The sequence below is a fragment of the Panthera leo genome, chromosome C1 (assembly GCF_018350215.1).
Source record: "Panthera leo isolate Ple1 chromosome C1, P.leo_Ple1_pat1.1, whole genome shotgun sequence".
Taxonomy (NCBI): Eukaryota; Metazoa; Chordata; class Mammalia; order Carnivora; family Felidae; genus Panthera; species Panthera leo.
This window is the reverse complement of record NC_056686.1, coordinates 100,876,520-100,892,679: the sequence shown is the minus strand read 5'-3', so window position 1 is coordinate 100,892,679 and position 16,160 is coordinate 100,876,520. Positions and strand designations below refer to the sequence as shown.

General features: G+C 38.6%; 1 pseudogene; it reads right to left on the bottom strand.

The window, feature by feature from the left end:
- The window catches only part of LOC122225957, a 79,538-nt pseudogene extending 67,676 nt beyond the window's left edge, over window positions 1-11,862 (bottom strand).
- Window positions 11,863-16,160: the final 4,298 nt, after the last annotated feature.

Sequence of the window (16,160 nt, the reverse complement as noted above, 5' to 3'; positions counted from 1 at the left end):
CCAAGTTTGGAGCATGCCCTGCTCTTACCAGTCAGCCCCACATCAGGTGCCAGTCTTTGTGACTTGGGGCACTGTTACTTATTCATTGGCAGATCTCCAACTTGCTACCCATCTGGACTCCTTATTGTTACACACATTAGATTCCTCATTCCTGTGTTGTTTTAGCTGATAGTATATGCTTTTACATTATTTTAAATACCTTCTGCTGCATCCTATGGCCTTGTATTCAGTACCCAAGCATCCCATGGGTACTTGTATTCAATGTGACATAAAGTACATGCTGGGTCTCTTACATTGTCTGTCAGATCACATTGGTTTTAGCAGTGAGAGCAAGGTAAGTACCGTACCTTTTGTACCCTCTGTCCATTCTGCTTTGCTGTACTTTGCCCTTGATCTATCTTTTCACCCCTTGTCAATACATATTCTTACTCCATTTTCTCCTCTGTTTATTTTCTAGTCTCAGAGTCTGCTTTCCTGTGTGTTTCACTTAAATTTGAATAGCCAGTATGCTTCACCAACTCATTCTGAAATGATATAGAATACTAAGTTGTCTAGATATTGAAGCAAACTCAGCCAAGCCTTGCTTTCATTTTGATAACAATTGAACTAGGAAATTGAAATTGTTTTATAACAATTGAAATAGGAACTTTTCCTGCAGTACATCTCATTTGAAATGTAAGTTTCCTTGAAGTATAAGTAAAATTGATCTGTTATCCCTCCACATCTTTTTGATCTTCAGGGGGTGTGTGCATGTGTGTGTATGTGCCCACACATGCATGTGTATGTGTGAGTGTATGTAAGGATGGGAGGGGGCAAAGAAATGAACCAAGAAAGTGAAAGAAAAAACATAAAAGGGAATTCAAAGGAGAAAGTGTCTGAAGACAGCTGCCTCATACCAGAGGCCTGAAAATGTGTGAGCATGTGTGTAAAGTTGTCCATTATACACTTCGGTTTTATCAGTCACTCAACATGTGTTTATTGGGTGTCTGCTACAAGACCCACACCATTCTGGAGGTTATGAAGTTGACCCCAGGGGTGAGCGTTGCACTGGATATGATTCTATCACTGGTCTGGTTCCTCCTTCTTGGAGAAAGATTCTGGCATAAGAAAAGGTGAAGGAGAGGAGCCAAGAGGCTGCCGCGTGCAGCATCAACTGATTGAAACCATACTCTCTCCCGTGAAACACTCACTGTGACTTTACTCTCAGTAGATAAAACATCACTCTTCTCCCTCCCTTCCATGTGGAGAGTTTTTATAGATAATGCTGCTTTTGCTGGAGAGAAGTTCTCTGTAAAGTGGAGCCTCCTCCCTGTTCCTCTCAAGGAGGAAGTTCTTTCTGACTAAAAGAAAAGAGCCAGGAAAGAGGGCTTGGTTACAGGCTACTGGAAATTAGTTCCATTTGAGAAAGTAAGGAGGCAAGAGAGTTAGGTGAAAAGCAGGTGATCTTGAGTGTGGTTCTATTTCTGTTACTTTCAGAGCCCAAGACTCTCAACTTTCAAACAGGGTTGACCAGGCTCTTACCAGGAAGGCAAGTACAGAAGTGACATAGCGGGTCTAATTCTCTTCTTCCAACTGGAAGAGTGGCCCTTCCTGTGAAAGTCAAGGAAAGGAGACATTATTTTACTTTCAAACTCCAGAGTTCTTTCACCAAAGTCATTTATTTTTATTATTATTGAAATTAATGACATTTGATATCTCTTATATGACAAACACTGTATTAGGAAACTGGCATACACCATCTTATTTAATGCTTCCAACAAGTTAGTTAGATGGGTGCTATTTTCCTACTTTGCAGATGAATACACTGAGATTACCAAGTTCTACAGAGACTGCAGGTTATATTATAAGGTGATCATCATGGAATTAAAGACCATTAAGTATTGGAAGAGAAGTGAGTCAACGAGTCAGGCTTCCCATACATTCCAGCACCTCTTTCTGCAACCGCCCTGGTAAATGTCTATTCAGCTCTTGTTTGAAGCACCTCGGGGGAGGGGCTTGTGAACTAGCCCTGGGTCTAAAGTCAGAGGCTTGGATTCCAGTTCCAGCTCTTCTGTGCACTAATTAACTGTGTACATATTTTGACCAGGTTACTTAACATCTTTAAGCATCAGTTTCTTCATCTATAAACAAGAGAGAAAAGCCCCAAACAGGGTTAGATGATGACAAAATATGATGATACATTTGAACACTCATTCAATCATTCAGCAGATTTTTTTTTTTTTTTGCTTTTTCTATGCCAGTCACTCTGCTACACACAGCAGATGTAGTAGCGAACAAAACAGGCATGGCCCCTCTATCCTGAAGCTTGCAGGTTAGTGAGAGAGACAGATAACCAGGGCTAGGATGAGGGTGAAGAGAGGGAGGCTCTTGCCTCTGGTATAAGTTTTAAAGGGGTACCCCCCACCAGGGGCGCCTGGGTGGCTCTGTTGTTGAGCGTCCGACTTCGGCTCAGGTCATGATCTCACAAATCGTGAGCTCGAGCCCCGTGTCAGGCTCTGGGCTGACAGCTCAGAGCCTGGAGCCTGCTTCAGATTCTGTGTCTCCCTCTCTTGCTTCCCCTCCCCTGCTCTCTCTCTCTCTCTCAAAACTAAACATTTAAAAAAATAAATAAAGGGGCACCCTAAAACTCAAAAATCATCAAGATCAATAACCTATGAATGCAATATTTAAAAAAATAAAAATCGATGCAAAAATTCCATGTAGAAAGAAATAAAAATATTAAATAAGGTTAGGATCAATATTACTAATTTCTCCTTTTGCCCCAGCCTCCAGTATGGCTCAGTATCATGCTTCAACAAACAAAGACACACAAAAATGAAAACAAAACCGGTAAACACACACCAGAACAAAAAAGTATATGTAAGAATTTTAGCTGATAAAGAATGGGGGATGAGGCCAGTAAGAGAAAACTGCATTTGCAAAGGCTCTGAGGTGAGAAAGTGCTTAAAATAGTCCTGCAAAAAAGTAAGTATTGTTGGACTATGATAGCCAATGGTCAGGACCAATTATTCAGGGTGGGAAAGGATTTGGGAGTGTATTCTAAGCACAGTGGGAAACCACAGCAAGCTTTTAAGCAGGGAAGTGATTTATGTTTGTTTTTAAAAATACTATTCTGGTTACTGAGTAAAGAAGAGTTCTTAAGGAAGGAGTGGAAGCACAAAGATCAGCTAAGAAGGCTACCGCAACTGTCCAGCCCAGAGAGGGATGCCGTGGCGGACACCAATATGGTTATTTGTGTATCGTACAAGGGACTAGGAGTACCATGTGGTCTTCAGCCAGTGATCCTGCCTCCCACCTTTGGTGTCCTCATCTGCAAATTGGAGAAAATAGTAACTACTGCCTATGGTTGTTATGAGAATTAATTTAGAAACTACATGTAAAATGCTTGGAATGGTACATGGCAAATAGTAAGTAACGAAAAAAAATTGTTTAGAAGCTCTTTCATATTTATTTTTATATTCCTGACACTACCTAATATAATACCTGTCTCTATCAGGCGCTCAGTAAAGATGGTAATGCATTAAAATGTTGTTACCAGTGTGCCACCAGTAGCTACATATGTAGAGTTTTTTTGTTTTTGTTTTTGTTGTTTTTAATGAGCGAGGATGATCCTGTTAATGCTATTTCGTCATTTCTTACTGTCCCACTCCACCCTAATTCTGGCTTTCATAATCTCTTGCATAAACTGTTGCAATTACATATAACTCATCTTCCTGGCTCCAGACTCCTTCCACTCCAGTCTACTCTACATAATGCTATAAGCCTTGTTTTCCTAAATACAGTCCAGTTCATGTAATCCCCCTTCTCAAAAACCTTTAGGGGCTTCTTAGTGCCAAATAGTGAAGTCCAAATTCCTTAGTGTGGTGCTCAGAAAAACCCTCTACAATCAAGGCAATATTTCCCTTTCCATCTTCAGCTGTCCATTGCATAACGCCTGTTGAGTCTGTTTGCTATTCACTAAATATACAGCTACTCTCAGGCCTGTATGCTTTTATTCATAGAATTTCCTATATAGGAAGTGCACACCCCACCACCATCAGCCTGTTAAAGTTTATCCAACAAGACCCAGCTAAAATGCCATCTCTGAGAAGTCCTCTGACCCTACAATAAGGAAAACAAAGACTAAAATCTCTCTCCCTTCTTTCTGTTTATGTTATGCATTAGATTCCTATCTCTTGGAATTCCTATATGGCACTTTCCACATTACCCATGATCCACATCTTTTGTCCGAGTAAAATGAAGAAATACAGCTCCAAATAATGATTAAAAAAATACTTGTAAGTCATTTAGCAGAGTAATTAAGATGACATTTTTATGAATCTGGCAGACTTGCTTCAAATCCCAACTGGCTATATAGCCTTAAAAATTACTTAACCCTCTGACCCTCAGTCTTCTTATCTGTCAAATGGAAAGAAAAACCCAAGTCCATTGTACTATTATGAGTAATACACTAGGAAATATATTTAAAGCTACTGGTTCAGAATGGGCATATGATAAATAGTGCTGTTGTTTTTACTGTTGTATGTACAGCAAGTATGAAACCTGGAATTATACAGACTCAGAGTCAAATACCAACTTACGTGCATTTTATTTGTCTTTGAGAAAAACCACTTAACCTCTCAGTTTCTTCACTGGAGACAATTGTACCTATCAGTCAAAAGGCTCTTTGTAGGATTAGAAAATGGCAATAACAATGTGTGAACAGTGAACCCCTGATGATTGATCACCATGAATGATAAATTACGCTAAATGTTTTACATGTATCAATACATCTCATTCCCCAAACAGCTTTATAAAACAGATGTTGTTACTATCCTCTTTCTGTAGATGAGAGAACTGAGACACAGGTTAACTAATTTGTTCAGAATCAAACACTAAGTAAACTATAGTACTGATGTTTAAACTCAGGCAATCTGTATTCAGAGTCTAAGCTCTTGTAACAAATAGAGAATGGAAATAAGTGCGAGACATCTGGCAAGTTCTTAATGTTATAATAAATGTTATTTCCTCCTCATTCCCTGTGTCAGAAGAGGGACCATGGTTTACCCTGTTTACCTCGGTAACTGACGCAGCACCGTGCCCAGCATCTGAGCAGGGGTGTGCTCAAGTGGCACCTTTCTTCCCAGCTCCACATCCTGTAATGTCACATCAGTAGCTTGAAATTGATTATGAGGAAGGACTTATATCACAGGAACAAGCCAATGTTAAAATAAGTCCTGGACTTCACAAGTCAATAAAGTCCCTTTTTTTTTTTTTTTTTGCTTAAGCTACTTCAAGTTAGATTTCCGTCATTTACAATCCAAAGAGATTAGTCTAAGAAATCTTTTATTTCAGATATTTTCAAGAAGGCGAAAGATGGGGAAATAATGCCATTCAGCAATATCCACAAAATTAGTTACCTAGGGAGAATTCCTGCAAGATTATAATAACCATGAGGCCTTCTTATTTGGGGGGAAGGTGGCATTTGTTCTAAAAGTTCTTCTTTACCACATTATATATTTACACACTCAGATCTGTTGTCCCATATGCTTATTAGCACACAATCTGAAGTAGGGGAAGAACCAAGCACATGGGTTTAAAAAAATTTTTTTAATCTTTATTTATTTTTGAGAGAGACAGAGACAGAGTGTGAGTGGGAGAGGAACAGAGAGAGAGGGAGACACAGAATCCAAAGCAGGCTCCAGGCTCTGAGCTGTTGGCACAGAGCCTGATGCAGGGCTTGAACTCATGAACCATGAGATCATGACCTGAGCCGAAGTCAGATGCTTAACCGACTGAGCCACCCAGGCACCCCAAGTGCAGGGGTTTTTAATGTGAGAATTTAACTACTGGCCACTGGAAGTATGAGATATTTTATGGATATGGATAGTTGATTACCAAATGGAGGCCGTCGCTCCTATTATTGTTTTATTATGGTTCTAGCAGGGAGACAAGTTTTCCCTTTTGCCAAAGAATGCAGCAACAAAATAAAAAACAAAGAACTTCTCCTTTCTTTCACAGATGGCAGTGTGGGTGGTCATGAAGACCCATAAGATTTTAATTCATAAGACTCTATAAAAGTTTGTAACCATGCTTTGTACGTTCAAAGAACAAAGTTTTTTAAATACATTATTTCTTTTGAGCCTCATAACACCCCACGCAAAGAAAGAGAGGTACAGAGAAGTTAAGTGACCTGTTCAATGTCACAGCTAGGTAATGGCAGAGATGAAATCATGATAGCTCAGGGCTATTATGGCAACCATTGATTTTTATGCTACCATGAGCTGCTGGTAGGTTTCAGATAGCATTTCTCTGGGTGGTTCACATTAGTCCTCCAGGTGTTTTGAGAAGCTGATCGAAGTAAAAAGTAGACTTAAAAGAAAGAATACAACAGAAATTTTCTCTTGCAGGAAATACAAGGGAAAATCTATGATAAAATGCATAATAATTAGCCAGAACTGGAGAAATGGCAGTTTAAGTAACACAGATGTCTGGTTATCTAAAGAAAAGAGTTTATTTCTCTAAAGAAAGTGTTTATTTTACTATCTTTTTTCTTTTCCTCATGACGGAAGCAAAACTAAGAAGGTGGCTCAGGAACTATTCAACCGTGCCATTTGGGTTTTAGAAAATTAGATTATTTGTGCTTAAGCATATGTCCTGATTATTAGGACATTTGTTCCTTTATGAAATATTTATTGAAAACTGAGTGTGTGCTAGTCACTGTGCTCACTGCTGAGATGAATTCAAAGGTACTTAAGATAGAAAGTTTCTGCTTATAATTAATTAACGTATAGCCAGAAACCTCAGAACCTAAGGGAGAGAGAGTTGATCTGTTGATAGTATTCACGAAGTTTGAGTCTTAATTTCTCTGTCTGTGAAACAGAAAAGAATACAAGAGGTTTGGGGAGAAAACAAGCTACTAACTGGTGTTCAGTTCTGCTCAACAAATTTAAAATCTTCTAATTATTACTTAAAGTTTCTTGTTTCCACTTTGTTGATCCTTTGATACATTTGGAGAACATCTGTGTTTGCCTTTCCTCACTGCTGACTAAATCACCATTTGGGGACTGATGGATATCCAGTAATCATTGGATATGGAAGGAAGGATTGGAACACCAAACCAGAAAACACTTCAGCCACAACCAATCCAAGTCAGCATCCTTCAGGCTTGTTGTGTAAAAGAGCATTCAGAAAGGTGGTAACTGGGAGTCCGTAGTACATCCATCTGTACATGTTCCGGGAACTGGGACAAAACAGCGAGTCCACTGAATGATCCCTGGGAACCAGGGCTCCCATGAAAATAACACTAAGTATTTTGAAGGGCATAAGCAGATATTTTCCTCTTAAAAGACAACATAGGAAAAAGGGCCAATCAAGTTGACAAAAACAGCAATAGGATAAAGTGTCTACGAAATTACTGGGAAAATTACATTCCAGCTGTTGCCCCACATTTTTTACTGTGATAAAATACATATAAAATAAGTTTATCATCATCATACTTTTTTAGTGTATAGTTGAGTGGTATTAAGTACATTTATCTCCAGAACTATTTTCATCTAGTAAAACTGAAACTCTATTGTCATGAAACAAGAACACCTTATTTCCTGCACTCCCATCTCCTGGCAACCACCATTCTTTCTGTCTCTGATTTTAGCTAGTCTAGGCACCTCGTGTAAGTGCAATTGTATAGTATTTGTCGGTTTGTGATTGGCTTATTTCACTTAGCATAATGTCCTCAAGTTTCATCCATATTGTAACATTTATCAGAATTTTCTTCGAAAACCAAATTTTCCTTTCCTTTATAACCTGAATAATATTACATTATATACCACATTGTGCGTATCTTTCCATATGTTGATGGGCACTTTGCTTCCACGTTTTAACTACTGTGAATGATGCCGCTATATGTAGAGGTGTACAGGTATCTCTTCAAGACCCTGCTTTCATTTCTTTTGCATATATACACAGAAGCAAAATTGCTGGATCATATGATAAATCTATTTTTAATTTTGTGAGGAACCATCATACTGTTTTCCATAGTGGCTGCACCAATTTGCATTCCCACCAACAGTGCAAGAGGGTTCCCGTTTCTCTACATCCTCTCCAGCATCCATAGTCTCCAATTTGTTCATTTTGGCCACTCTGACTGGCGTGAGGTGATATCTGAGTGTGGTTTTGATTTGCATTTCCCTGATGAGGAGCTACGTTGAGCATCTTTTCATGTGCCTGTTGGCCATCCGGATGTCTTCTTTAGAGAAGTGTCTATTCATGTTTTCTGCCCATTTCTTCACTGGGTTATTTGTTTTTCGGGTATGGAGTTTGGTGAGCTCTTTATAGATTTTAGATACTAGCCCTTTGTCCGATATGTCATTTGCAAATATCTGTTCCCATTCCGTTGGTTGCCTTTTAGTTTTGTTGGTTGTTTCCTTTGCTGTGCAGAAGCTTTTTATCTTCATAAGGTCCCAGGAGTTCATTTTTGCTTTTAATTCCCTTGCCTTTGGGGATGTGTCAAGTAAGAAACTGCTACGGCTGAGGTCAGAGAGGTCTTTTCCTGCTTTCTCCTCTAGGGTTTTGATGGTTTCCTGTCTCACATTCAGGTCCTTTATCCATTTTGAGTTTATTTTTGTGAATGGTGTGAGAAAGTGGTCTAGTTTCAATCTTCTGCATGTTGCTGTCCAGTTCTCCCAGCACCATTTGTTAAAGAGACTATCTTTTTTCCGTTGGATGTTCTTTCCTGCTTTGTCAAAGATTAGTTGGCCATAGTTTTGTGGGTCTAGTTCTGGGCTTTCTATTCTATTCCATTGGTCTATGTGTCTGTTTTTGTGCCAATACCATGCTGTCTTGATGATTACAGCTTTGTAGTAGAGGCTAAAGTCTGGGAATGTGATGCCTCCTGCTTTGGTCTTCTTCTTCAAAATTACTTTGGCTATTCGGGGCCTTTTGTGGTTCCATATGAATTTTAGGATTGCTTGTTCTAGTTTCGAGAAGAATGCTGGTGCAATTTTGATTGGGATTGCATTGAATGTGTAGATAGCTTTGGGTAGTATTCACATTTTGACAATATTTATTCTTCCAATCCATGAGCACGGAATGTTTTTCCATTTCTTTATATCTTCTTCAATTTCCTTCATAAGCTTTCTATAGTTTTCAGCATACAGATCTTTTACATCTTTGGTTAGATTTATTCCTAGGTATTTTATGCTTCTTGGTGCAATTGTGAATGGGATCAGTTTCTTTATTTGTCTTTCTGTTGCTTCATTGTTAGTGTATAAGAATGCAACTGATTTCTGTACATTGATTTTATATCCTGCAACTTTGCTAAATTCATGTATCAGTTCTAGCAGACTTCTGGTGGGGACTGTCGGATTTTCCATGTATAATATCATGTCATCTGCAAAAAGTGAAAGCTTAACTTCATCTTTGCCAGTTTTGATGCCTTTGATTTCCTTTTGTTGTCTGAATGCTGATGCTAGAACTTCCAAAACTATGTGAAACAACAGCGGTGAGAGTGGACATCCCTGTCGTGTTCCTGATCTAAGGAAAAAGCTCTCAGTTTTTCCCCATTGAGGATGATGTTAGCTGTGGGCTTTTCATAAATGGCTTTTATGATCTTTAAGTATGTTCCTTCTATCCCGACTTTCTCGAGGGTTTTTATTAAGAAAGGTTGCTGAATTTTATCAAAGGCATTTCTGCATCGATTGACAGGATCATACGGTTCTTATCTTTTCTTTTATTAATGTGATGTATCACATTGATTGATTTGCGAATGTTGAACCAGCCCTGCATCCCAGGAATGAATCCCACTTGATCATGGTGAATAATTCTTTTTATATGCTGTCGAATTCGATTTGCTAGTATCTTATTGAGAATTTTTGCATCCATATTCATCAGGGATATTGGCCTGTAGTTCTCTTTTTTTACTGGGTCTCTGTCTGGTTTAGGAATCAAAGTAATACTGGCTTCATAGAATGAATCTGGAAGTTTTCCTTCCCTTTCTATTTCTTGGAATAGCTTGAGAAGGATAGGTATTATCTCTGCTTTAAACATCTGGTAGAACTCCCCTGGGAAGCCATCTGGTCCTGGACTCTTATTTGTTGGGAGATTTTTGATGACTGATTCAATTTCTTCGCTGGTTATGGGTCTGTTCAAGCTTTCTATTTCCTCCTGTTTGAGTTTTGGAAGCTTGTGGGTGTTTAGGAATTTGTCCATTTCTTCCAGGTTATCCAGTTTGTTGGCATATAATTTTTCATAGTATTCCCTGATAATTGCTTGTATCTCTGAGGGATTGGTTGTAATAATTCCATTTTCATTCATGATTTTATCTATTTGGGTCATCTCCCTTTTCTTTTTGAGAAGCCTGGCTAGAGGTTTATCAATTTTGTTTATTTTTTCAAAAAACCAACTCTTGGTTTCGTTGATCTGCTCTACAGTTTTTTTAGATTGTATATTGTTTATTTCTGCTCTGATCTTTATTATTTCTCTTCTTCTGCTGGATTTAGGCTATCTTTGCTGTTCTGCTTCTATTTCCTTTAGGTGTGCTGTTAGATTTTGTATTTGGGATTTTTCTTGTTTCTTGAGATAGGCCTGGATTGCAATGTATTTTCCTCTCAGGACTGCCTTCGCTGCATCCCAAAGCGTTTGGATTGTTGTATTTTCATTTTCGTTTGTTTCCATATATTTTTAAATTTCTTCTCTAATTGCCTGATTGACCCATTCATTCTTTAGTAGGGTGTTCTTTAACCTCCATGCTTTTGGAGGTTTTCCAGACTTTTTCCTGTGGTTGATTTCAAGCTTCATAGCATTGTGGTCTGAAAGTATGCATGGTATGACTTCAATTCTTGTATACTTATGAAGGGCTGTTTTGTGACCCAGTATGTGATCTATCTTAGAGAATGTTCCATGTGCACTCGAGAAGAAAGTATATTCTGTTGCTTTGGGATGCAGAGTTCTAAATATATCTGTCAAGTCCATCTGATCCAATGTATCATTCAGGGCCCTTGTTTCTTTATTGACCGTGTGTCTAGATGATCTATCCATTTCTGTAAGCGGAGTGTTAAAGTCCCCTGCAATTACCACATTCTTATCAATAAGGTTGCTTATGTTTGTGAGTAATTGTTTTATATATTTGGGGGCTCCTGTATTCGGCGCATAGACTTATAATTGTTAGCTCTTCCTGGTGGATAGACCCTGTGATTATTATATAATGCCCTTCTTCATCTCTTGTTACAGCCTTTAATTTAAAGTCTGGCTTGTCTGATATAAGTATGGCTACTCCAGCTTTCTTTTGACTTCCAGTGGCATGATAAATAGTTCTCCACGGTGAGGTTTAATTTGCTGACAAGGGCCTAGCAGTGCCAGATGGGATCCACTTCCTTCAAATCAACACCAAAGGCCAGTTCCATGTGCTCAGAGGCTCTCTTGAGGATCTCATTGAAATGATACTTGTACTTTCCGGATGACAAACTTCAGCATGTCTGCCTTCGTAATTGTCTCTTTCTTTTGATACTTCTGCAGCAGGAACTGCACTAACCAAACCACCTTTTGTTTAATGGGTCTCTGCATGAGACCTCAGTGCCATTAGAGGATTTTGGGCTTCCCGCCTCTTGGCTTTTGGCACCTTCATCCGAATCGGTGCATGAAACAGCTGCACTGGCACTGGCAGGAGATGGGGTTCACTCAGCCGCCTTAGGACAGCTGGGTGTCACAGCAGCAGGCAAATTCTGAGGTCTATCCCCAGAGAGAGGGCAGGCAGGGCAGGAGGACTCTCCCAAAGCTGCTGCTGCTCCTGCAGTAGCCTGAGTGCCCCCCCAGACCCTGGGTCTCACCACGGGCCTGGTGGCGTTTCTCAAGGGCATGGAGCTTACTCTTCTGACCTCTAGGCATGGTGGCTCTGGTCAGGGATAGCAGGCAGGAGCACAAGCAGTTACATTGGTGAAGAGGTTTGAGAAGGCTTAGCGTTAGCTCTTCTTTAAATGTTGTGTGTAACTTACCAGTGAAGCCATCAAATTCAGGGTTCTTCTTTGTTGGGAGATTTTTGATGATTGATTCAATCTTCTTACTAGTTATAGGTCCGTTCCTTTTTCTATTTCTTTGTGATTCAATCTTGGTAGATTTTGTGTTTCTAGGAAAGTGTCCATCTCAACTAAGTTTATCCAATTTGTTGGTGTATAATTTTCACAGCACTCCCTTATAATCCTTTTTCTTTCTGTAGAACCAGTAGTAATGTCCCTACTTTCATTTCAGGTTTTAGTAATTGACTGGTCTCTTTTTCTTTAATCTAGCTAAAGGTTTGTCAGTTTTGTTGATATTTGCTAAGAACCAACTTTTAAATTTGTTGATTTTATCTGTTATTTTTATCTTTCTTTCTTTCATCTCTACTTTAATTTTTATTATTTCTTTCCTTCTGCTAGCTTTGAGTTTAATTTGTCCTTCTTTTTCTAGTTTTTGAAGTTGTAGAATTAGGTTGTTCGTTGAGATTTCATTTTTTAATGTGTGCTTATAGTTATACATTTCCCCTTGTTATTATCACTGTGTTCCAGATGTTTTGGTATGTTGTATCTTCATCTTTATCCATCTCTAAGTATTTTATAATTTCCTTTGTGATTTTTCCTTTGGTTCATTTATTGTTTGAGTGTGTCACTTAATTGCCACAAATTTGTGACACTTCTAGTTTTATTTATGTTATGATTTATAACTTCATTTTGTCAGAAAAGATACTTTGCATGATATGTATCTTTTCAAATATTGAACTTAATTTTGTGGCCTCAAATATGGTCTGTCCTGGAGAATGCCCCATGTGCAATCGAGAAGAATGTGTATGCACTTGCGACTGTGAAGTATGTTCTGTATGTATTTACTTTGTTTATGGTGTTGTTCAAATACTCAGTTTCCTGGGGCGCCTGGGTGGCGCAGTCGGTTAAGCGTCCGACTTCAGCCAGGTCACGATCTCGCGGTCTGTGAGTTCGAGCCCCGCGTCAGGCTCTGGGCTGATGGCTCGGAGCCTGGAGCCTGTTTCGGATTCTGTGTCTCCCTCTCTCTCTGCCCCTCCCCCGTTCATGCTCTGTCTCTCTCTGTCCCAAAAATAAATAAAAAACGTTGAAAAAAAAAAAAAATACTCCATTTCCTTACATTCTTTTTTTAACGTTTTTATTTAAATTCAAGTTAGTTAACATACAGTGTATTATTAGTTTCAGGTGTACAATTTAGTGGTTCAGCACTTACATATGATACCTGGTGCTTATCACAAGTGCACTCCTTAACCCCATCACCTATTAAGCTATACTCCCACCCGCCTCTCTTCTGGTAACCATCAATTTATTCTCTCTAGTTAAGAATCTGTTTCTTGGTTTGCCTCTTTTCTTTTTTTCCCCATGATCATTTGTTTTGTTTCTTAAATTCCACATATGAGTGAAATCATATGGTATTTGTCCTTCTCTGACTGACTTATTTTGCTTAGCCTGATACTCTCTAGCTACGTCCACGTTGTTGCAAATGGCAAGACTTTTGTCTGGTTCTTCTATCTGTTATTGAGAATGGTGTTTTGAATTATTCGATCTATTTCTCTCTTCAGTTATGTCAATTTTTGCTTCATATATTTTCATGGTCTGTTATTAACTGTGTGAATTATTATTAAATCTCTGTGCTACAACATGGAGCCTGCTTGGGATTCTCCCTCTCTGTCTCTCTCTCTCTCTTTATCTTTCTCTCTGTCCCTCCCCTACTCTTTCTCTCTGTCTCAAAATAAATAAATAAACATTAAAAAAATGACCCTCTATTTCTCGACAGTCTTTGTCTTCTACTGAGAGTGGCTCCTGGAGACTACAGTCCTAGCATGTTGGACAAGGACTGGACTATTGAAAACACCTTCGTTGTGAAAACACCTTCATGAAACAGTTGAAACTCTGAGGAATTTGAAGCTCACTGTCTTTTGATAGTCACTTTTCTGTTGATGGACTCATTCTTTTGCTGTGAATTATATTGGATAGCAAGGCTTATCACCTTCTTTCTCTCACATGAGCTTGGTCTTAATCATTTTTCACCTTTAAGGTCTCTTCTCTAGTTCCTTCAGATTTGGTCTGATAATAGTGACCATTATCTACAGGTTCTGGTTAATAACTACATTTCCTCCATCTGTTTACTCCAGCATCACGTTCTGTTCCAGCACTGCTCGCTAGAACTTGCTGCAGTGACGGTCATGTTCTATAATCTGCACTGTCCAATATGGTAGCCATTAACTTGTGTGACTGGGGAACTTAATTTTTAATATTATTTAATTTTAGTTTATTTAACTACATATGGGTAGTGGCTATCATATTGCAGAGCACAATTAATTCTACCTTTCTTTCTGCTCAGCCATTTCTAGGCTAAAGAGTAGCAGTTCAGAGATGATTTGGATAAGAAAGCTATCTAGACAGTCTGCTACCATGGCCTAGGCCCCAAAGATCCTGTTATGTTTGTTTTTTCTAAGATAGAAGTGACTTGGCAGTGTTACGGTAGGATGTGATCAGATGAAGACTAAGAACGTCTGGGCCATGATAAACATGGAAGATAAGAACAGTGATGTAAGAGGATGATTTTGGATGGCCTTGTTTTACCTCATGAATGTAAGAAAAGATAAAATGTGCTGGAAGTAGAGGTAATCCATGAAATGCAAAGAAAATACACACAGTGAACAGAACATTTGAAGGGACACTAAGCCTAACATTTTATGAATACCTCTTGTGCCCCAAGCATTGTACTAAGCCATATGTATGCATCATTTCATTTAATCTTTACAATAAACCCATGAATTGGATATTATTACATTCCTCCTTTTATGGATGATGAACCAGAATGTCACACAACTACTCAGTGGAGGATCCAAGACCTCAAATAGGTCAGCCTGCACCCCAAGCCTCTGTATGTGTTTACCTGTAAACTGGGAAGTGAGGGATGGAGGGTGTAATTCCAACTCCACTGCCACCATGTGTGATATTGTGCAAATAAGCTAATCTCTCCGGGCTTCAGCTGCTTTATTTGTAAAATTCAGAGGTTGGATTCATTGGTTTCTGTCTTAGCTTTTCCATCCTAATACTGATACTCAAATCGCCTCTAATTTCTTTGTGGATTTCAACATATCAAATGTTGCTGGCAAATATATATATATATATATATATATATATATATATATATATATATATATTATTGGCTGCTTTTCTTTTGTTCTGCCTCCCTCCCCTCTTTTTTGGCCTGTGAACCACAAAAGGATTTGATTTGGATAGCAATAACATTCCCAGATTTTCTCTGTGGGTCAGACATTAAAAAGGATTGTTTAGCATTCTTCTACAAATGTTAAAGAGACATTTTCTTTTGAAACATATGAACACATGCATGATCTTAGTGATACCTTGCCAGCAACATAAACTCATAAATTGCTGTCCTGGAGTGGGAATTCATTACTGGGGGGGGTGGGGTTCTGTGGGGACAGAGAGTAGTTGCCAGTCTCTAGGAGGGTTTTTTCCCCCAAAAGCATATCCAATAGCACAATAGAAATCTGCTATTTGGAAAAACATGGAGGGGGGCATTTTATTTTGCTAATATTAAGTAAACCTCTATGAAAATCTGCTTAGCTCATGAAGAATATATGGAAGTAGTGATTCTGTGTGGGAAGAGGGAAAGATCCATAATATTAGAGAAGGAAAATGAGGAGGGATTAGTATTTTGTAGAGAGGGTATGTAAGTAAATTTTTTGAAAGTTAGAAGGTTATTATTTTCTTTCCTCCTTATTATAATTATAAAGGAAATAATGCTTATTTTAAATAGTCAAATTATTTAGAAATTTATAAGGAAAAAACTTATTCTTGTTCATAAAAACCCATATACACATATCCAATTTATTGTCATAAAGTTATATGTAATATATAATAAGCAGCTATGTGGTATGTAATATTCCATAATATACATAGTCAACCATTCCTTATTGGTGTAGGATATTTTATGTGTATCAAAAAAAGGTGAGAAAAGTCAGCGTTATATTCACATCTGATAAAGAAACTTGAAGATGTGGGGGGCACCTGTGTGGCTCAGTTAGTTGAGTGTCCGACTTCGGCTCAGGTTATGATCTCACAGCTCATAAGTTCAAGTCCCGCATCGGACTCTGTGCTGACAGCTCAGAGCCTGGAGCCTGCTTTGGATTCTGTGTC